Below are 23,364 nucleotides of genomic sequence, written 5' to 3'. Positions count from 1 at the left end.
TTTTCTGCAGGCCGGCATACTTTCTTTTTATACTTTTAGTAGGTACTGCAGCTGCCCTTAAAAAGTACGTATTGTTGCATGCAGTATGCACACAAATGGGACATACTACTTTCTCATAAGATTATTCTCTGAACTTCGACCCCCTTGCTTTCTGTATCTGTTACCTTGGAGACAAAACTAAATGCCATTTACTGAGTTCCCAAAGATGGAGATCAACCTGGAGAGATCTGCTGTTGTTACTTTGCAATGTGTGTTTAACTAGTTATAACTGCACAAATTGTAGATTCTAACATATTGTATTTGCAACAGTCAAACTACATCTGCATTTCTCTGTCAATTATTTCTATAGTTATGTCCTGTTGTTGTTTTTATGTTATGATTAAGTTATGATTATTTTGTTCACTTAAACAATCAATATTACTATTATTACTATTTGAGTGGTCATCACTTTTTGAATGTGCTGTCATCCGTCAGTGTGTCTTCTAAGAGCTGCCAATCTGCTGTCAAGTTGTCATCTGTTTGCAGCTCAGTCAATGTGACATATTGTCCACTGCACAGAGGACTGTGGGTCAGAATAGCCAGAAAAGCATGTTGGCTTGCATACTGCAAAATTGGACCAGATGTAGTAGAACATCCTGGTATTTTTGGCTGCATTAGACATACTATGTATTGGGAAATATTAAATTTGTCTCCCATACTGTATAGTATGGTGGTATGGGTAATGGGGTCCACAGTCTATGTCAGGCCTTCATAATAACAACAAGGGGAAAAAGTCAGATTAATTCATAAGATGTACAAATAGGTGAAGTATTCCTTTAAGGATCATGGCAATATGGGGTATGGTTTTGGTTAACAATACGGTGCCTTGGCATAGAGTAGTTAAATGAAAAAAAGAAAGACAGAAAAAAGGGAAAAAACAAATAAGCAAACAGACAAAACAAAACAAAACAAAACAAAACACACACAAAAAAAGTTGTAGCTGCTTTAATCAATCGCACCACCCGGGCAGCACGCACAGTGACCCAAATCAAACACACCTAGTGTACAGGTGCATGCTGGTTCAGGCTAATAGACAACATGCTAACATGCTCAAGATGCGTCCAGCCTCCTGTGTTCACTGAGGAACATTTGTGAGGAGTTTCTGCTGTTTGTGACGAAAACGTTGTGAATTTGAGGAGCACAGTGGGACGATATTAACGGGCAGAGACGTTGGATAGCTTGGTGGAAGTCCTGCAGAGTGACGTTCATACAGGTGAGTACAGCAACACACTCACTGAACTCTCTAGATGAGAACATCATCAACCACTACTTGCAAGGCAGCATCGTTTATGGGCACTTTGCGGTGCTTAAAACCTGTGCAGTCTCTTTTGTTTCTCTGGAATTTGTGCGTTTGTGCTTGTAGCTGTTGTGTTGTTTAGGCCCTACAGGCTGCATGCCTATGCTGTGTGCCATTGTGATGTTTTATTCTGCTGTGGGTTCTTTGATAAATGTCGGGCTATTTAATTTAGGTGGTATAATGTTGGAGTTTGTCTCTGTTCTGGTTAATTCTAGTGAGGCTACACTTAAAAAGGCAATTACATGCTTATAAAAGGCAATTACAAGTGAATAGAATGGGACTTCATTGTTGGTTTGGACATAAGAGGTCATGTTGCTGATGTCGTTCCACTATGTGTATATACCCTGACATTTAATGCAGTTTATTTTTTGTGTAAAGATGTTCTCTAATTTAATATAAGTATCATACAGCATCATAAAGTAACAGCACAAGTACAATATTCTAGTACTCTTTTCATCCCTGATTGTTGCATATCATTTTAAAAACCTCTCAGACGGTCATTCCTCCTCCATAGTTCCCACAACAAACATTTTTGCCTCCGTGTCAAATGCATCTTTATAAGCACTGGAAGAGAGTGAGAAGGACATGGATGACATGAGGATTAATGTGGGATTGTTTACTCTGTTGCATTCTCTCAGTCTAGCTCCACATCCAAATGCATGCTGTTGCCAAGGATCCCCTAAAAGGCTGAGTGGGAATAACTAGAGGAAAAAAGGCAGAAACAGGGAGCCCATTCAAGTCTGCATTCTTTCTGTCTGCTTCACGCCCCGGCTGAGAGAAAGCACTTCAGAGTTCACAGCTGTTGGTCAAGCTGATTCTAGCCTAGATCATCTCCCTGATGCTGAATATTCCCACAGCAACACAGCAGATGTTGCCATCGGCAAAAGAGGAAAAGTCCTGTAATAAGCCACTGATGAGCCAGCTCTGGCCCAGTCTCAAGTTAAGCATTTCTTAAGCACTAGTGGTGCTGTAGAGAAGTGAGTTTCAAAAGCGGGTCCCTTAGTGTTTCACTAGCTCATGCTCATTTGGAACACAAGGGTGACGTGATGTGCACTTGTGCTGACTGCAAATGTGAAGATGCAAGTTTGTGGAGGCAAGGACAGAGCACTAAATGAAAGTGAGAGACATCAGTCGTGCTAATAAGCAGAATTTAGGTACTCAATATGAAAATTATACATATACACAGTAGCCCCAAACACCCAACAGTTTCACATATACATGATTGAGGTAAAATAACAATGCACCGAAATATAAGAGGACAGAAAGCCAAATAGGACATGTTTAAAAAGTTTTAAAAGCATGTTTTGCAAACCAGAACACATTTGTTTGGCCCCGAGGATGCACTCTCTGTGAAACGCATTGTCTGTAATCCAGACTAAGTTTGATTACAATGAAGTAACACCTCTGACCTGTGACCTTCTGACTGGAAATGGCAGTGGTTCTCAACTGGTCCAGCCACAGGGTCCAGATTTCGCCGTAGTCATTAGTTCAAGGTCCACACAGTTTACTATATTCAGTGTCACACTTGCATTTGGCCATGTCGTCGAGCTAGTTTGTTGTATTCTAGTCTCGCTCACCAGACCTTTCTCAAGAAAAGAAAGGTCTGGCTGCGCCGACTCTCACTTTAAGATTGGAGATAAAAATGCCCCGGCTTTTTTTTATTTCTTTCAGCCAATCACAATGGTTCTTGGCGGTGCCAGCAACAGTGTGCTTGCAAAAATATTGCCAGGGGAAAACAGGTGTTGGTGTAACACGCCCACAAAAATATCACCTACAGGACGCGAACCATGGCAGAAAAATGGCTACATCCCTGTAAGATCAAACACCGCAAAAGTTAGTAAAGGACGTGTCGAAAACTGCTACACAACCGGAGGTGGTAGGGCGGGACTTCAGCGGGTGGCTCGTTCCACCCAATGAGAGGCTGATCTATGCAGCGAACTTCCGCCCACTCAGACTAGCTGTATCCTTCAAGTAGCTGTCTATTAGTCACTCACTCTACAGCAGGAAACAGCACTTCAAATAAAAGCTCTGTGCTGGAAATTCACTGTACGTAAAAATAAAGTGTGTTTTTTACTAACTTGACACGTTTGTGAGTCACCTCTGGGTCCATTCAGAATGGGCTCGCGACCCACCAGTTGGGAACCACTGGTATAAATGATGACGACTGATTTACTCAAGAGCTGATGGCAGGAATGGTCCTACCCCATCACGTCTTGTCAGGTAATAGATTTAAACTTAAAACACAAATAAGGAACATTAAACTAGTGAACACATGAACTGGGCTGTTAAACTGCTACTCAGCATTTCATTTTTATGTGATTTAATCATTTTAATTGCTTCAGCGAGGCCCAAGAAATTGTGTTCTCAAAATAATACGCCACATTCAGGTCAGGGTCAGGACACATTCCTCTTTCAGTGAGGTGTTGGCTCACTGGAAGAGATCAGAGGAAGGAGACACATTTAACACAGAAGCAAACTTTTAATTTGAGTGTTTGAGGACAGGTGATTCAACTCAGTGAACTTACAGGGTGAGCAACATGAACACAGAAACAGAGTCTGTAGAGAGGTCGTTCATAAGAGAGGCTATATTAGGAACCAGCAGATATAATAAATGGTCACAGAGTAAAGTAAATGTTAATAAAGTATTTGGAGTATGCATTAATCTGAAATACTAACACCCACTTCAGTGTGATACATTTCTTTTTGTCTTCTCTTCTTTTCCTAAACTTCAAGATAAACTTGTCGGCTCTGACTTTGCTTAAGTCTTCATAATGTTTTCCTCCTCCAGTGCCAGCTGGCAATTATAGATGTAATGATCTGCTCAATGCAATCACACATACAGTTGTAATCGCTTCAAACATCTTCTCTCTGGACAGAAAATCCCCGTTTGTATAAGTGTATGTCAGAATGAATTATTTATTTGATTACTTGTTCGTAAGGAAAAGCTTTTGTTGACAAGACAGAAAAAGACAGAGTGTTTGCATAATTGAACACTGTGTATAAAATTTGCAGTTGCTGCATAGGTTTAGCACATTAATTTATACTTAACATTGAGTATTGTGTGTGTGATGGGCTGTGTTTTTGTAGATTTTTTAATAATACATTGGATTTATATAGCACTTCTCTGGATATTCAAAGATGCTTTATAGAGAACAAGAATAACAAAACAACAGATAAAACAAAAATGAAATAATCCAAAGAGGAAGAAGGACAGATTTTTTTTACTTAAGTGTGTACATCCAGATGTTTTATTTATTCTGCTTTCTTCTGTCTGTGTGTACTCATTACTAGAATGTTGACACATTAATATTGGGGGCCACCCTCTCTATAATCATGTCCATGCCCTGTATTGTAAATATGTCACCCAGATGCTGTGTATGTTTTTTCTTGAGGAAGGCAGAAGTGCTGAGATGTTTCAGAGAATCACTTTGATTACTTTTAAATTCATTCAGTCTTGTCTAGCCCATGCTGATGAAACCTTTTGGCACTGTGTTAATGAAAGACAGCTGGATGGGATCTGTGCAGCACAGTGGATCTACTGGCTTTGTTTGGCCTTTCTGTCTCATGACTTCAGTTTTAATCCCCGAATTCTTGTGAATTCTGTTTTCTTTTCTTTATTTTTGTAGTTTTCCTTCTTTACAAACACGCCACATATTTTGCAGCTTAAAAAGCATGAATATAAAAGGTGCTGTGTGTGACGTACTGCACACAGATGAATCAGTGCATGGTCACCTACGTGCGCCTCTTTCCATAGATGACTATCTGAGGTACAATTTGGCACCGCTTGCTCAGAGGGTGACACTGGTTTAGACTGTCATGCCATTAAACCACTATACCAACAGATGCACACAGTGTCCTTGTGTGCACATGTAGATTCAATGACTCTGCTTGTGCTGTGTAAGGGAGGGGAAGGGAGGAGGCTAAAGAAACAGGAAACCCACCCCCCTCCTTATCGAGCTTTTCTGGCTCTCATCCATGTTCCTCCTCTCTTAAACATCCCCTGTCCAGCGTCAGTCTTCTCACACTAGGTGAGCTGGACAGGTAATGATTGTTTATGGAAATGTTTCTTGAGACCTCCAAAGGAATGTTCTCTGTGTATTTTTTTTTAATGTGTGTCTGCTTTGTGACTTTTTCTTTTCTGGGATCATGACATCCACTTTCTATCTTAAGCTATTTAGTGCGCCACAATCACTGTGCCGCTTCAGTCCGGCTCTCCACCCTTCGAGCAAACACACACACACTCTGCACCCCTACCTTTCTCTAAGCACACTCCATCTCCTCTTACTGGCTGCCCCTTGCTGGAAGGTAAATAAATCCTGTGGTCGGGGTGGAACACTGAGCACCCTCATATGCCTCTGGAGTCGCTCTGCCTGAAAGAGGCCTTGTGTTTGCCTCTGTAAGGGGCTCCACTCCAGCCACAAGCTGGCCATGAACAGATGGGCTGCTCTGTTGAGCACCACCCAAAAGCAAGGTTTAAAATTGAAACCATAAACTTTGTCTTGTGCATTAAAACATACAGTAATGATGCTGTTGTGACATTTTCAGCATGAATAATGTCCAATAAAAAGGATTTGATTGTATATGTATAATGTACCGTGATCAGCTGCATTTATTTCCTGTGTGTCCTGCAGAGGGCAGTACAACCCATAGGATCCTCAAGAGTCAGATGTTGTGTGTGTGTGTGTGTGTGTGTGTGTGTGTGTGTGTGTGTGTGTGTGTGTGTGTGTGTGTGCACAGAGAACATATGACTGTGTGCAATATGTGTGTGTGGTTGTGTGCACATAGGCGTGCAGAAATGCATATATGTATGCACTATATGCATGTGAGCATATGTGCATTTGCATGTGTGTGGGGCCTCTCTCAGGTGATTGCTCACATGTGCAGTGGTAATTGTTGAGACGTTTTATCTTTCTCATTACAGGAAGTTTTCCCGCAGCTCGAGACAAAGCAGAAAATGACTCCTGCTTATGCCCGTTCCTCTTCAATCCATTGTTGCTCTCTCGGCTCCCCTCGCCGCGTCCCTAGAGCTCAATGGGACGGAAGTGTAAAAGATGTCCACATCAAAGAGGGTGCGGGCCAGCACTAATCCGCAAATAATGACAGGCAGGCAGGGCTGGACTTAACACACATGTCCCCTTACTTACTAATCTGGGACAGTTCCTCATGAGAATCATCGAACAATATGACACCTGCACAGCAGATAAAGGCGAGTCAGAATTATCATGGGGTGAAATGAGCAGGAGAGTTTCTAAAGACATCTTAATGTTAAACATCTTATGTTTTATCATGAGGAGGAAGACTGAGAAGGAGGAGAATGTAGGAATTTTATCCACCGGAGAGTGCATTGCTAGATGAGTTTCCTTCAGTCCATAAATTGATTCTGACCAAAGAAGTGGACACCCTCTAGTGGGGACAAAAACAACTGTTTCTACACTAATGCTAAAAGCTGCACATAAATGTGAAAACATTGTGTTTTGGAGATGCTAGAATCAACACACCCACATCCACACACATCACACGCACCTTTTAACTGTCAGGTGTGCAGCCCTCGAGGGAAAATTCTCCCAGACTCACCTGTACCATTGTTTCCTGTGCTCTTCCTGTGTGAGGAGCCTGTGTTGTTTGAATACAATGGGGTCAAGGAAATCACAGCACCTGTCAGACAGACACTCCATCATTGTGACAGAGAGCCGAGTGACAACAAACGGCACAAACGCTCACTATCAACTGGCCCCAGTTTTGTGTTTACTCACTGCTTTTATGCAGGTGCCATTACACAGCAGATTGTGTTGGAGGGAAAATGTCCCAGATATGTTGTGTTGCTTTTTTATTTATTTTTTATTATTCTGTTTCAGCTGTAACATAGAAAGCTGCGTATTTCTTTCAGAGTCACACATTTTGCATGACTCTGTTGCCTTTGTGTACTAATGGTGCAGAATACTGTAACCAGTGTTGGGGAGTAGTTAACTCCATATAGTTGAGTTACTAGTTTAACTACACTTTGCAGTAGTTAGATGGCAGTCTAACTACATTCAGATCTCAGTAGCTTTTTTAGTCGTTAACTACTTCGAGTCATGTGTTTTTTTTAGTGAATTACAAACTACATTCATTCAACTCATGACATTTTGTGCTATACAATATGGCACAATTCCACAGCTCATTAGCCACAGTTGGAATTTAATGACAGTCACCTGCTATTTGACTAAAATCACCTCTAATTTTCAACAAAGATGTCTGGGATTGAAAACCTTGAATTTCTCAGGAAGCATTTTACTAATTCCACCCCAACAATTGCTCCCTATCCTCTCTTTAAAGCACATCCTTGTGCTGTCTGTGAGAGGATTTGCCTGTTCTAGTGCCAAAATCGACACCCCTGCACCCACAGATTGTGATCATTTCCTGTGATATAGTTTAGATATAGTTGAACTACTTTTTGAAACTAGTTTTACAACATTTACAGCAACATTTCTGAGAGGTGTAGTTACTCCAGTTTTCGTTACACCAATGCTGACTGTAACAAAGCATCCTGTCTTTGTCTTTTCTGTTTAAGACTCACAAAATTGTATTGTTGGGTTATCAGTTGTACTCAATCATTAAAATTTGACTAAAATAATTATAATTGCAAAAATACTTTACAGTTTAATATAAAGTTATATTTGGTAAAACTTAAACATAAAGAGCTATTAAGTTATGTGTATTTGTCAGAACAACTTTGAGAATTACAGCACGGCTGAAAAGAAGCATTGTTTCCACAAGACCAAGTGCATACAGTTGATTAAACAGATAAACCAGATATAAATATGCATATAAATATAACATATTTACAAACATATACCAATTAGCAATACAAACACTGAAAGGTGGCTTTAGTTAAAATTACATTTAAAACATTTAAGTTCTAAAACGGTACAAATTAATACAAATTCTACAACTAATACCAATTAATTCTACATCAACACATGCACCACGGTACATGTGTTGATGTAGAATTCATTTTTATCAAATTTTGGATTAGCATGAGTTGCTGCATACTTAACATTTCTTATTTATTTGTAAATTATCTAACAGTGTTTGGATGAAGAGGATCATCATTGTACTCCAACGTGTAAAAGACTGCTGAGAACACGTAACTGATATTGCAAAACTGATAGCAGCAGCATCCTCAGCAGAAATTGATATCATATGATATTGTGCCATCCACTAAGTAATACTAAGCCCTCCTATTCACTCCTTAATCTCCCAGTGAACTTCACAGAGGCAGCCAGGCTGTGTTAGACTGACGTGAAACAAAAGGTAACAGTGTGCAGCTGAATGTCTTCCAGACGCCGAGCCCCATAGGAAAGGTCTATCTGAAGTGCCAGAGTTGGGGATTAAAACTCACTCTGGGAATGTCAGCTTTGTCAGACAATACAATCCCATCACTGCTGCCACCACCGTCTTCATTAAAATTTTATAATGCTACCTCCAAAATGGTGGCTTCTATCCAAACTATGGCAGCCTTATCTTGACATGATTTGGGAAATGATTATTAGTTTTCATGCTTAGCAATCAAATGTCATAAAGTTGCCTGTGGTATTGATCCTCCATTTGTCCAAACCTCAGTCGACACTGTGGTCGAATACGAAAATAGCAATAGCATGACGTCACTTTTTCCTCTTACGATGCCAGTGCTCCTCAGTGCACCTCTGTCCTGAGTGATGGGTGTACCCCATAAATGTCAGCCCGCAGCGAGCCCCCACATCTATAGACATCAGTGTTACCTTATACTGTGTCGTCTCCTCTGCACCCCTCTGTCAGTCAGTCTGCTGGTCCAACCTTCTCGAGTTGCATGAGCTATGATTAGCAATTTCTACCATTATGTATCCTCCCTGCATAATTCATCCCCTTCGTTCTTTTTCACCGTCCCCTGGAGAGAACACGAGAGGGGAATCCCACCCTGCTCCATCAAAACCCAGAGGGTTTGTCTTGTGTTGGGAGTGAAAAAAATAATGCTGCATTTTTAATCGTCCAAACATTGGATGATTGATAATTGATGAGGGGATGATCGTAGGTGCCGGTTTGCCCCCTCCACCATCAAGGAAATGAAATGGTGCGGAAAGTGTTGGGTCATTAGGCCGTCAGGGATCGGGTGCTCTCCTGATCCAGAGACCAAGTATGACAAAGCAGCAAAGAGGAGATCCCATACACTGACCAAAGTGGAGCAAGCATTTTCCTTTCCCTCAGTTAAGTCTGCTATTGTCCGGCTGTGCTATTCTGCTGAGAGACGGCGAGGTTTGTCATTGGAGAAGCCTGCTCTGGGTCACCGTGGGATTGGTTAACATGAGAATTTGTTTGGGTAAAATAATAAAGTGGGAAATGCCTTGCCTTGTGATAGACAGAAGTTTTTAGTCTAACATTATGTTCACTGTAATTGATTTCCATGGGGGATGGGGATTCAATTTTAAGTCCACCCTGATTTTTGAGGGTGCTTTCAGACCTAGGGTTCTCTTGCTTTGGTCCGGATCAGGGACTAATTTTGTTACAAAGTTGCATAATTGCCAAGAATTGGTTCGTGTTCTCATGGCAGCATTTACAAGCGGGTCAGATAAAATGCCTTGTGTGAGAAAGCTGCTCTTGATTGGTCAGAATTTCCATGTGGGAAAAATCCAGGAAGTAAACGCTGAAGAAGAGTACACTTGCAAGATAAATGTGACACTTTCAAATGTCACAATGGAGGGACAACTACGCGGGTTGACTTTAGCGCTGCTCATCGTGGACTATATTGCTGTCATTGTTCATTTTAGTCAAACCATACAGTTTGAAAACGAGGCGCGGCTCCGACTAGAAAACAATGTTTTGATGCATTGGATGTCATGAATGTGCATATTAAGGCAGTACAGGAGGAGGCGAACATTAATAATCCTCCAGGACTGTAACATGCTCATGTTTAACCCAAACAATGTGTCATGTGACTGCAGTTGGTTCAGATCGAGGTCAGAATATGTTCTTGTCACAAACAAAACGCAGAGTTCGTTTGTAACCAGACCAAGACCACCTCTTCAAGAAGGTCTCGGTCCAGTTGTTTTGGTGTGAACCCGAGTGCAACTGCCGTGTGAACACCTGCCCAAACGAACCGCACTTAGAGGGCAACCAACTTGAGTTTGATTAAACCGAACCAAACAGGGCAGGTGTCAACGCACTGTAACAGTGGAGCTACAATGTCTGGTGAGATTGAGAAGACATGGCGATTTAGATAGCCTCGATAGCAACGTCTATCTTAGCATTTTCCATTTTTCTTATTACTCCTCATGGGTTCCTGTGCACTGCTTGATGACTTATTGTTTTTTATTTTAACTGAGAAACCACTGTCAGATGTCACAATGCCAGATGAATCAGTCAACTTGAACTTAGTGGAGTGGGTATATTCAAAGGTCTGGACCCAGGCGAGGAAATGCCCTGCCTGAAAGAGTTCTAGCCCCTTTTACACTGCTTATTCAAGGCGGTAATGCCAGGCTGTTATTTTGCCTCATAAGAGGTATGATCGCAAAATGGGGGGCAGAGTTGTCTTGCCTTTAAGCCAGCATCAGAGGTAGTAATAGCACTGAAAAAAAACAAAAAAAACCAGTTAGCAGCAGTTAGTAGCTAACTCAAAGTAGAAGAACAGCAGCTGAAAGTGTCTGCAAATTCAGGGGACAACAAAATCTGCAAGCTCCTTACCATCTGAACAGAGGACGAGATCAGCCGCCATTTACCAGGGACAGTAAATAATTGTTACTGCCATGTTAGGCCATTGCTATTGTTTACAAAGACGTGAGTTACATGTCACACTAGAGACCAAACTGTTGTGTTAATGCCAGCATGCCTTTTAAAATGACACACTTGGTCCTGTGTGAATATGCAAAGATGATGTGCAGAAGGTACTTCATAGTGTCTGTATTGCACAGTCCCTGTGTAAAAAAAAGGGCTCCTGTCTTTGGATGATTATAATATTATTGATTGAACATCACTTTCCTCGGCAGCATTTAAAGGAAACTTTAATGAATATTATTTGAGCGACAAACTGCAAGTAAAAGCTGACAAAGGAATCTAAAATGGTTTCTGTCTTTGAGGGCAGGGGGTCACAGGGGAGGCCGTTTAGAAATGGTCATGTTTTCCTCCGAGTAATTCTTAATCGCTGTGTTTTCATCTCCGGGCAGGACAGTAATGACCGATTCTGAGTGACTGACCATGGGAATGAGCACAGCTTAAATCCCCTCCATCCCTGTCCCTGTGTGTGCTTGAGTCTGATTTCTAAACTCTACACACACACACACACACACACACACACACACACACACACACACACTCAGGGTTACAGAGTTGAGTCTGCTTTATGGTGTAGCCACCCTTTGATTCACCGCTCAATGAAACTTGTGACTGTTTTAATTAAGGGGAAAATACACTGACAGTGTAGCACACGGAAATCCGCCGCCGTGCACATAAAGGGCGCTAATGCTTTTCTTCCTGTCGACGCAAGGCTGGCCCCCTTTTGTCAGACTGACCATTCACTTTTCATTCATTTTCTTTTCCTCTCTTTCTTCTGTTCTTAAGTACGGCATCGCATGAGGTCTGTAGCTAATGACAGGAAAAACATATTCAGGGCGCAGCCAGGTGAGAGGGCTTCATGTGACCAGCTGGGATTGACGTTTTGTAAAAGCACACATTTCTTACTTTGTTTTCGGGTCTGTTTGCGACAGCACTGCCACGGGGGATTCTTTACGGCAACCAAAACGAACAACAGGGAATACTTCACCCTCTCCTGTTGTTTGTTGTGCCTCAGGGCAGGAGGAGTTCATCCCCACGACTCTACAGGAACGATAACTAATTGTCTAATTCCTGACTTTTTAAAGATAATGTCATACAGTCAGGAAGAATCTCAGGGTCAGGCTGTGTACCATTTAAACTCTTCCCTCTTTGGACAGGAAAGTTAAGTAATGGAAAAGAATTGTACTCTCTGGTCATCAACCAGCATCCAAAACAGCTGACAGCTGTCTGTGGGTTCCCATGTTAGTCACAGAGGTACAGTTCTCTGTCGTTGTGGTATTTTGACAGATGTTTCACTGAGGTTTGTGTATGCTGGTGTGTGACAAGTCCTCTCTTCCTCTGGGGATCAATGTCTGTCCTGTTCTCTTGCCAATCTGATGTTTATCTGCTGGTGATCAATCACACAGTTGACAGCATGAGGGTTAGTGTTACCATCCCCACTGCCTCTGAGTGGGCGTCTGTAGAGGGAATACAAAGGACAGGTGATAACTAATAAGGATGCATATATTAATTAAATATGTGTCAATGTGTGGTACATGTCTGAAAATATCAGGCTGTTCACATGCACTGTTCACGCGTATACCTACGAAAAGTAATGACTATAACTTGTTTATAATCCACGTAATCATGAGCCAGTAATTTGTGTATAACCCACTTGGAAAGGCTGTAATCCATTGAGTAATGTGCTTACGGGAGTAAATAAGGAACCTATTATGAAGCCCAAAGAAGTCTGCATAAGGAGGCAGGTTTGGGTGGTGGAAGAGTCAAACAACGCAGGACTGTTCCCCAGGAGACTGGTATTCATGTACCATGTGAGACCAGAGGGCTTTGAGTTATTTTAAGGTACGTCGTCACCATGTTTCTTTTTGTAAACCTAACCTGCATAACTCCAGTTAAGTACGTTACTTTTCTTGTGGGGTGTTTATTTGTTAGATATCATACAAACCATTGTATATGCATTTTCGTAGGATATCATACAAATTATTGTATTAACATAAAAAAAAGTAAACAACTTGAGAGCAGCTTATAGCTTTAACCCTTTGAAACCTGGAGTGACATCACTTTTCTTGTGCTGCTTTGAACCCTGAGCACATTGGTGTGATTTTTTTTTTTTTTTTTTTTGAAAACAAGGGAAAAAGGCAATGAGAAACTTGGTAAGAAATGTCCCACAAATTGGAAAAAAAAAAAAAAAAAAAAATTTGATTAAGATTTTTTTTTTTTTAAATGGGGAAAAAAAGACAAAAGCTACAGTAAAATTACATTGCATTTTATAATTATATTACAGTATTTAATTTAATTTTAATTTTTAAACACTCTTGCCAGGTCATTTCATTGTCTGTTTATTTTTAACTTTATTTTTTTCTGGTTTTTTTTATTTCTTTTTAGAAATTTTATTGCCTTTAATTTTCTCTTAACAAATTTCTTGCAATTTTTTGGGGTCCTTTCTTCTTTCTCTGCTCATTGCCTTCTTCTTGTGTTTTTAAAAGAAATCAATTTGCTTAATTTTCACATTTGACAGTATATGTGAGTGTAATCTTTTTACTTTTTCATTACTCTGTCTTCCTGAATCTATTGTTAATAAATGGATACATGCAAGTTTAGGTTTAATCCCTTTGCTATAGAAATAATATGTTTAATTAGGGCTGCACAATTAGTCAAAATATCAACAAAATCACATTTTGGCCAGGTGCAATATCCAAATCACGTGACCTGTGTTTTGTGGTAAAGGTAAACTGTGTCACATCATACAATTATAAATGAAGGAATGAGATGCTACAGAGATGCCACAGCCTAAAAATTATATTCTAGAAGTAAGGGAAGATGCGTGTTTGGTACAGACCCCAGCTAAAATCACATCTTCATCTTTTAAAAAAGTTTATATTTAGTTAAAATAAAATGCAAAAATTACCATTCCCACTAAAATCCCACTAATACCAGAATTGCAATATTCGTCAATTTTTCTGCATATCATCCAGCCCTGTGTTTAATGCTAAATGCTAAATACATTGTCTGGATGCAAAGGTTTAGAGAATAACAGCGTTTATATTCCCATAGACTTCAGTGCTTAGATAACAGATGGGATTTGACCACAACTTGAAAAAGAGTAAAGCCATTTAATACTGTACAGACCAAGTCTCTTCCCAGCCCAAAATAAAGCCTCTCCACACTTAAAAGAAATGATTGATGATGACTCCCTACTCACAGCAAATGGGCCCAAGTCAGGATTTTCCCCTTAATGCAGGTGTCAGTAATCCTCCTTTGCCTCTTCAAGTGATGTTTTTAGCCCGAGGAAATGCTTGACCAGATTCCTCCCTTACTGCGTAGAAACAGTGTAATCTCTCAATCCTTGACACAGCAAATAAACACTGCACAGAAGGAGAGCCCGGCAACTTTATCTCTTACTTCCTTCCGCATCGTCTCGTTGACAAGTTTCAGGGGAACCTCACGGAGGGGAGAAAAGAGGAGACATATTTCTTAGGTAACAAGCCCAAAGGGGCTGTGGCAGGGGATTGAAGGTTAAGTGCACGTAGTAATACTTACAAAAAGGAACTTAACACCTTAGGATATAATGACATTGCATACACTTCCTCTTGGCCTTCCATTTGGTTCCCATCTCTTCCTTAAGGGAGGAAAACTGCCATGTTATCCTGTTACACAATATGGGACGATAAGACTCTGAGATAAGACCATATAAAGCTATGAGCATGAGCTGCTTGACTCAGTAATGTGATTATAAATTGTATTGTAAGTCCTGTTAAATAATACAGTGTCTACTTTGTTAATGTAATAAATATTAGTCAAATTAAATACAGCTATCTCATAGGGTAAGGTAATCCACCCTGAGGAGAAACTTATTTTGGGCTTCTTTTGTGTCCATGGCTCACATGCTCATATTGCTGTAGCCACAGCACCTAATTGGAGGTTAATTTCTTTTAACCTCTCTCATGAATTATTCCCTCAGATACCTGAACTCCCACTCCTCCAGTTGCCCACCCCTCATTTTAATTGGACAGGACACCTTCCATCCCAGGAGATAACCTGGGCTAACCGGCACCATGGCTTCAGACGGCTAGGTGCAGACCTTTTCTTTGTTTTATTCTGGGGGACTGTGTCTCATTTGGCTTTATATTGTATCAGTAGTTGGTAGAGATCATCCCGGACCAGGGTGCATCCTTGTTCTAATCTATTGTCCACTTTAGACGAGCTTCAATGAAATATGAACAATTAAAATAAAAGGCTTTAATGTTTGTGCAACATGGTTGTAGGTTTTTATGTTACTTTATTCCGTATCTTGTCAACTTTTTTAATTTGCTGTTATTTTCTCTATCTTTGCCTATAAGGTGACCTTGAGTTTCTTGAAAAGCGGCCATTAATAAAATGTATTATCATTATTATTAGGCCTTTTCCTGATTCACCGAACATAATATAGCAAAACGACCACGTTCTCCTGGTTATCTGAGGTGGCTAAAAAGGATGGCAGCAAACTCTTCCATGAGCATCACAGATTTTGCAATGCCTGTTTTCCTTTCGTAAGGCCTCTTTAGGCCTTCTATTTATTCATAGTTAATATTTCTGTTATGCTCATTCAGGGGTCATGTTTAAATCAGTCCAGACGAGAATGATACCAAATCATCTGTTTCCATGTGTACTGTTTTAATATTATGGTGCAAAAATGTAGTTACAAACAGACATGTGGACAGCTTGGACTCTGGAATCTGGAAGACAAATCCTTGGCCTCTAGGTTAGTTGTTACCAAAATAAGCACCAGATTCTTCAAGTAGGGACTGTGGGGTCAGTCAGCTAGAGCACCTATTGTATGTACTCATTAGTGTTGTCACGATACTGGAACTACAGTGCCTTGAAAAATATCTATTTTTAATAACATTTTTGATACCATTTGGAAAATACTGACATCGAGGGCATACAATTTCAAGTTTTTATCAAAAGATAAATATAACAACAAGACTAAAACATGAACAATGACTTTCTGTTCTTGGTTAGTAGCAGAGAGCAGCAGAATGACTGTGGTAACATTTACAATAAGAGAGAACAAGCACAGCTGGTACCGGTGTAACAATACATGAGTACAAATGAGTATTGAAACTGACTCAAATATTCAGAATGAATATTTATTGATAAATTGATATTTTTTATAACACTGATAACCATGTTACTGAAACACTTTTTTAAAGTGTGTATGCACAGTGTCTTTTTTGGCATTTTGCATGTCTTAGTGAAACTATCTTGTCCACTGAGACAAACTAACTATAGCAGCAACCAGATGTATAATACTGAATATTTGCACTTTGACCCAGCACCCCTCGTGCCAGACCACATCTATCAAAGAGTTTGCTTACTGTTATGAGGATTTGACTTTAAATTGTACCATCCCTTCGGCCGCCTTAACACCCAAAAAAATTTTTTGTCTCTCATTCCAAGAGCCAGTTTACAGCAACTATATTATGCCTTCTGCAGCTCTTTCCTTTGCAGACAGGTCTTGCACACACATAGTCCCACATGCAGCTTTTAAACACCTCGTCTCCACTGCAACAATTCATGCTCTGCTTTTAAATGGATCCTTAATAATTCCCCCTTTATCCTAAATATTCATCTCATTTTAAATGTGGCACCACACTGAGATTTTGTACTGCTGAAATATTCTCAGGTAATTTATTAAAGTTTTAAAACAAATGTTCAGTCTTTCTAATGAAACTCATAAGTGCAGCGATGACATTAACTAGAAAGATGGTAGATTTACAATTTATTATATGTTAATTATAGTGTCATTGTATTAAAAGGGGATTATTTCACAATTAGCTCAAATCGTATTATTTTGTTCATTACATTCCTGATTTATTCTATTAATGGGAGGTTATTATTTCTGACAATTGCAATGGTATTGACATTTAATTTTGAGCTGAGCATGAACACAACTCAAATTACTGTTATATTGTTTAAAAAAGTGACAAAGAAGGAAATATAAAATCTCTCCCTGATGCCCAGGGGGCAGTATTGGATGTACATAATCCAACTAAAACTGCAATATTGCATATTAACCTTTGCAGTAATACGAGCGTAATGCTTAAATATTTCCTCAAGAGTCATATAAAAAACCGTTGTTCAGCTTGGTGTTGACTAAAATACAAATTGAAGTGTGTAACAAGCCTGAGGAGATTTTTGCTTTGGTCTTTTTTATGTACAACCTGTAAACAAGATTGTTTACTTCTGCTGCTAAGCAAACAGATTGGAGTTCAACAGACAAAGCATAAAGCAGGTTTGATAGAGACACGACAGATCCTGAGGCCCAGGATCAGCAGCACTAATGGGATTAGATCTGCCGCGCACACACCGAACACCAGGCTGCGAGCTGACAGAGAAGCTCGAGACCGACACTTTCACTCAAAGTTAAAATAATCCATCACTTAGACAAAATGAAAATGAATTAATATTTCAATTTTAGCTGTAAATAGTCATAAAAATAGATATTATTCAAAGCATAAAGTCTTTCCTGTATTGCTGAGGGGACTTTTTAAATTCCCCTTTTTAAATCCACCTCTAAGGGGCAGCAGAGGCCTGCATTTACCAGAGGCAGGTCATCTTTGAGCAATGACTGTCAAGTGGGACCCTCTTGTTTCCACGACTTAGGAAACAGCAGTAAGGAACAAAGGACCAAAGTTCAACAGACAACTAAAAATCAAAGTGTGCTTGTATTACCTGTTTTAGTAGGGACGTGTTTTTGTCTTTATTTCTATGCTGTTTGACATATTTTGTCTTTTTTGTTGCTTAGTTTTACAGCAAATTGAGATTTACAGAAGGAACAAAAAAGGTAAGTTTTAAGGGAGAAACAAATCCTCTTTTTCTCCGCCACACACACACACTCACACACACACATACACATACACACACGCTTCATTCGGTGAGCTCGTTTTCCTTCTTTCAGCAAACAGGTTGATATGGTGAGACAGAGCTGCTGGGTGGGCTCCACCGCGGGAGTGGAGGGCCCTCGGTTCAAGGCTATCAAGTGAAGTGTTCTTTGATAACACACAGACAAAAAAAAAAAGAAAAAAGAAATGAGCTAAAAATTTTCAGTGATAAGTGAAAAACGTGGCTGGGGCAGTTCTCGGGGTCGAGCTGTGGGATGCGACAAAGATTAATAAAGAGAGCAGGTCTGAGGAGGGAGAGGGTGACGGTGAGGTTAGCTGGAGGGCCAGACAGCGCTAGATGAAAGTGGGAACTCTCTCCCACAGCTGTCAGCAGTTTTTAATGCAAACTTTGCTATTGATTGGCAGAGCCGGCCAGGTTCTACCACCAAACTTTTCTAGTTTCTCGAGTGTTGGATGGATTGAGTGGCACGAAGAGTCCAGTATCAGGTTTGTCATCTTGAGAATGTACTTAAACTGAAACTTGAGTTATATCTCATTGTATCATCATGCTTTAATTTTGCCAATTGAGCCATGTGTTAGTTTTATTTGTGGCTGAAATAATTGTGTTTCATTTTTGTGGCTGTGAAATTTACTGTCATATAAGCTCTCCAGGGCTACAAAGAGCAAGCCTGCGTTCATTTAACCTGTTTCAATCCATTGAAAGTGTGTGAAATCAGCACCTATATTTATCTCAGCTATGAACAAGTGAGGGTCCATGTTGAATACAGTAATCTTTAGCCTTTACACAGCACTGTAATTGAATCAAGCCATGATCTTTCATCCCTGTAGTTATTTTAAGACATGAATGACACAACAAAAATTGAAATGCACCCCTCCCCTTTCCCATTTCAACAAAAGGTCAGAAATTCAATCACCACCGCTGCTATTGCTATAATAATATATGTATGGGAAACAGCCACAGTTACTGACCGCCAAATTCTTTGGCTGCCTTTGGTCATTTTGTCTTGCCTAAGAACAGAGGCGTCTCTCACTGGAGTTATCCATTAATCCCAGCAGGCTGAGTGCGAGTGTGCAACACCAACCGATCCTCTGATTCTTAAATCTGTTATGTTCATTTAAAGACACTTGTCAGCACTGGAGGTGTACCATACTGAGACATTATTCGTAGTCAGACAGACATTATTATTACCTTCATTAAGATTCTGATTATCATGAAATTTATACAAATAAGACTTTTATTCTGTTTTCTCAGTTTTCATTTAAGCATTTCCTGCAGTATTTCCTCAGGATTTAGTTTTTTTTTTTAATAGTGAGTTGTACAATACATGTTTTAGATAAAAATATGTATGGTAGGTTTGACAGAGAACCTTTTATATGTATTTTTAGAAAGCTGCATCAGTGGAAATTCCCTGTATGTATCAGACAGGAATACATTGTTCCTGCACCTACTGATAATCAGATAAAATGCTGAACTTCTGCAACAACACACTGATAAAGCAAAAGTCAAACACTGTCACAATTTTAATTTCATTGCCTTGCTAAGACATCAGATTTTCCTCAGCAACTTTGTTACATGTTGAAGAATTTGGCATTTGTAATAGCCAGTAAATAAGCGAACTGTTTCAGAGCTGAGTGAGATAAGAGACTAAAGGTGTGGGTGTAACGTTAACAGCATGATACAGAGTACACGCGAGTGGGAGAGGAAATGTGGACTGGGAGAACAAAGTGAGTGAGGTAAATGGAGGAAGTGGAGTTCAGTTGAAATAAGCAGCCTCATTAATGCACCGTCACATCTTTCATTAGCCTCCAAGAACAAGCTGCATAAATCAGACAGAAAGAGATGTAAAAAAAGAAAAAAAAAGAAAAAAATTACAACAAACTAAGCAAAAGACAATCAGCAGATTAGACTACGCTACAGATTTTATGTGGGTGTGTTTTACTACACGAGCAGCAGTGAATTAGCCTGTATCTTAAACACAACTGGAGTGAATATTTGAACTTCAGAGCATCTTGTCTGATAAACTGAGCTGCCAACTCCCCCATGTGCAGCACTCTTCCCTCGTAGGACACAGTAACATAAAATATAATTGTTCATGTCTACTTTTAGATCAAATAGTGCGCATTTTTACAAAGTTACCCCCTCATTAATAGTGAAAAATAATTTGTGAATTATTCAAAAAGATTTTAAAAATGCAACGAGCGTGTGTCTTGTAAATTTTGTCCTTGTTTTATAAAGAAACCAGCCATTGCAAATAGACAGTTTTCCTGGTGCAAAGAAGAGACAAATGTTTCCTATTGTGATTTTTTTTTCTTGCTGTTTCTTGCAGCAGGCATTTTTAAACCCTTGCATCTATTACCTTTCACCGGGTAAATACCTAATGCTGGAAACATTTGTCAATGTATGCAGCTGGCTGAACAGAATAGATTATTAGGAAGTGAGGGGAAAAACACACTGCCTCTCCAAACAGCACAAAGCTTGCCATACAAAGTGTGTTTCTCCACCTCATACATACGGAAATGGCAGCACTGACCATTTGCAGGCATAAATTGTAATTCATATTCACTAACAAGAATATTAAACACACAGTTATCGTAATAAATTTAGATCTGCAGTGTATTAGTGGAGTCTAATTAATTATTTACAGGTTTTAAAGAGCAGACAGAAAACACAGTCATCACAGAGAAAAAGACAATAAAATCCTCTTGAATAGAAGCTTTGGGATCAGAGGTTGTGTTTGTGTGTTTTTGCATGTACATGCACAGGTGTGTGTGTGTGTGTGTGTGTGTGTGTGTGTGTGTGTGTGTGTGTGTGTGTGTGTAAGGAATTTATGTGGTTTGTATTGTGGTGTTTACATCAAGCCTCATTAGGGATTTATAGCTGACACACTGCAGCTCATTCATTCAGACATGCTGGGGTCAACACAGTGGAAAGGCATGAAAACGCTTATTGTAAATAATTGAAGGAGAGTACAAAAATACAAATGACTGAATACCAAATGGGGTCCATAATCTTATAGGGAAAACTTTGTGGTAGGCTACAATATGCAATGACCATTTTTAAGAGCTAGCCTACCTTGAAAAAAATCTGGACGCTCCAGAAATTGTCAGAAATGTGCTTTTTTTTAATCATCGGAGAAAGCAGTGGAATGAATTTCAGTACAATTTGAGAGGTTAAAAAAAAATTATAATTTATGTATCAGCATAAAAGCAGTTAAATACTAAGTAGAGTCTGCCTAAATTCAAAGTAACCAAGGCTCACAGTTCGAAATGTTTTCTGTGACTTGCTGTGTAAAGCTGAATAGGAGCGACACATGATGCAGTGATATTCTTTGCTGGGTGAAACATTTCAAAGCATCTAAAATATTCACAATGGCTCAGCCACTGGCAGTATACCTCTATAGTAGGCTTCACACAACCAGAATGTACTTGGCAGTGGTAAAGAAAAACTAAAAACATCAATAGTATACTGGCCTCCTGTTGGGTCCTGTGGCCAGTGTTGTGCAAACAGCAGAAAGTTGCGGCGTGTGAAGGGTAATGGGACATCCAATGCCAGGGGACAGCAGGCGGCAGAGTCACACACCGCTGCCGAAAGAAAGATGAAGTAATCTCAGGAAACAAGTAGACACACTCCACTTCGAATTTCGCCCCAAACAAGATTAAAGTGACATTATTCTATGAGAGTGTGGCAAGAGTATTAATCTTACACATAGAGGCAGAGGCTAGACAAACACAGGCTGGCTGCGAGAGTATGGGAGCACATTCTTTATTTTGTCAGTATATGGTGAGGTTCAGAAGTGGAGGAGAGAGCACCATCATCTCATTTTGTAATGCACTGATAGGGCCATTACCCCTCCTTTTTAACTGTTTTGATAGCATCTCTTGTGTGTAAATGTAATGTAAGGACGCAATTACGTCTTTTGATGTGCATTTACTAATGTTATATAATCCATTCAGTATTCCAGCTGACAGTTTTTTAGCTTGGCTTGATATTCTCGATTAAAACATTAAGGGGCTTAGGGTTTATTTCAACACTGGGGGGACACACAAAATTGGAGGGTTTGGGGCGTCTTCGGCAGAAAATTTTGAGCATCAAACACCTATTTTACATTCTGGTGAGTTTTTTATGCATCATATTTTATATAAGATAAACTGTTTCACATGACTACACATACATACAAAAATACAAAACATTTAATTAACAATAAACATACTACAAATGCTACAAATCACATCAGACATTATGACAAGTATATGCAGTGCAGCAAATGAATAAGTCCTGTTACATTCCGTGTTAAACCTGGGTACGCTGAGGCTACTTCGGGAGCCAAAATAAAGCAAAATAGCTCCTCAGTCTGTTCAATCGAGCCTTTGGGATACAAACTCTTCTGTGTGATGGCAAAAGTTGATATTCTTCAAATAAAGAGAGGGATCAGACAGAATGTTACCTGCTAGAAAGAACATGCTTCAAGTACATGCAGCTTAAAAATGTGAATCATGTGTTTGACCCAAAGTTTTTGAGCAGATATTTCATTTCATTTATTTTATTTATAAGGAGAACACACATTAATCAACATTTCTGTAAATGTGCCAGTGTTAGCCAGCTGACTAATTTTCAGCTGCAGTCCTTTGGCAAGACGTTTTGAAACCAATAAAGGGATAAAATTCACAGGACAATTCATAGCATTAACTACAGCAAACAGAAATTCTCACAATAGAACAGAAGCCATGCAAAGCAGCAAGCAACAGCAGAGCGTCAGTACAATACAATATCACAACAACAACAAACAGCATGTTAGCACAAACAGACATGCAAGCAACATAGATACATAGTCATCTCTTTTTTTCCTGTGTTTTCTGCATCAATTTATGGTGTAAATGTCTTTTGTCAAAATAAGTCCTCTGTAACGTTATGTTTTTACTGTGGAGATGTGTCCCCTTGTCCCCTGCATCCCCCCCAAAATCTATGTTTGTGATGCTTGTAGCTTACAGGGACAATACAAATAAACATTATTTCATATGAAGAGGTAATGCAGCAGATATATATTGAGCATTATATTATTGCTTAAGCTTTTAAATTTAGGTTATAATGACAAAACTAGCATGTTGAATAATTACAGTAGTTCGGTGTGTTAGTAGGTTTGGCCTGAGAAGCAGTGAATCCCCACCCAGGCCATTTAGGAATTCATCAGTTTCAATTTTACTAAATGAGCGTTACATTGAGGTTTTGTTTAGAACCTGTTGCATAAATAAGCCAGTCCCTAAAACCCCACTGAGAAAGACAGAGCTTTAATGAGTGGGGTTTAAGCCCCTCCACCCTTCTACTCCTCCACTCTCAGCTTGGTCTCCTAATGAGCCATCATC

At 39.6% G+C, this 23,364-nt stretch overlaps 1 long non-coding RNA gene across 2 annotated transcripts in view; it reads left to right on the top strand.

The window, feature by feature from the left end:
• The first annotated feature begins 1,087 nt into the window (after positions 1-1,087).
• Positions 1,088-23,364, top strand: part of LOC125903161 (uncharacterized) — a 97,848-nt gene continuing 75,571 nt past the window's right edge. The window contains exon 1 of one of the 2 annotated variants that reach the window (XR_007451242.1): positions 1,088-1,252. This is a non-coding gene — a long non-coding RNA (uncharacterized LOC125903161). Of the gene's footprint in view, positions 1,253-17,968; positions 18,490-23,364 lie in introns of those variants that run through there. The other variant, XR_007451243.1, reaches the window with a different exon arrangement.

This window comes from Epinephelus fuscoguttatus, linkage group LG16 (genome assembly GCF_011397635.1).
Source record: "Epinephelus fuscoguttatus linkage group LG16, E.fuscoguttatus.final_Chr_v1".
Lineage (NCBI taxonomy): Eukaryota > Metazoa > Chordata > Actinopteri > Perciformes > Serranidae > Epinephelus > Epinephelus fuscoguttatus.
Note: the sequence above shows the minus strand (reverse complement) of the source record. Positions and strands in the feature narration are given on the sequence as shown.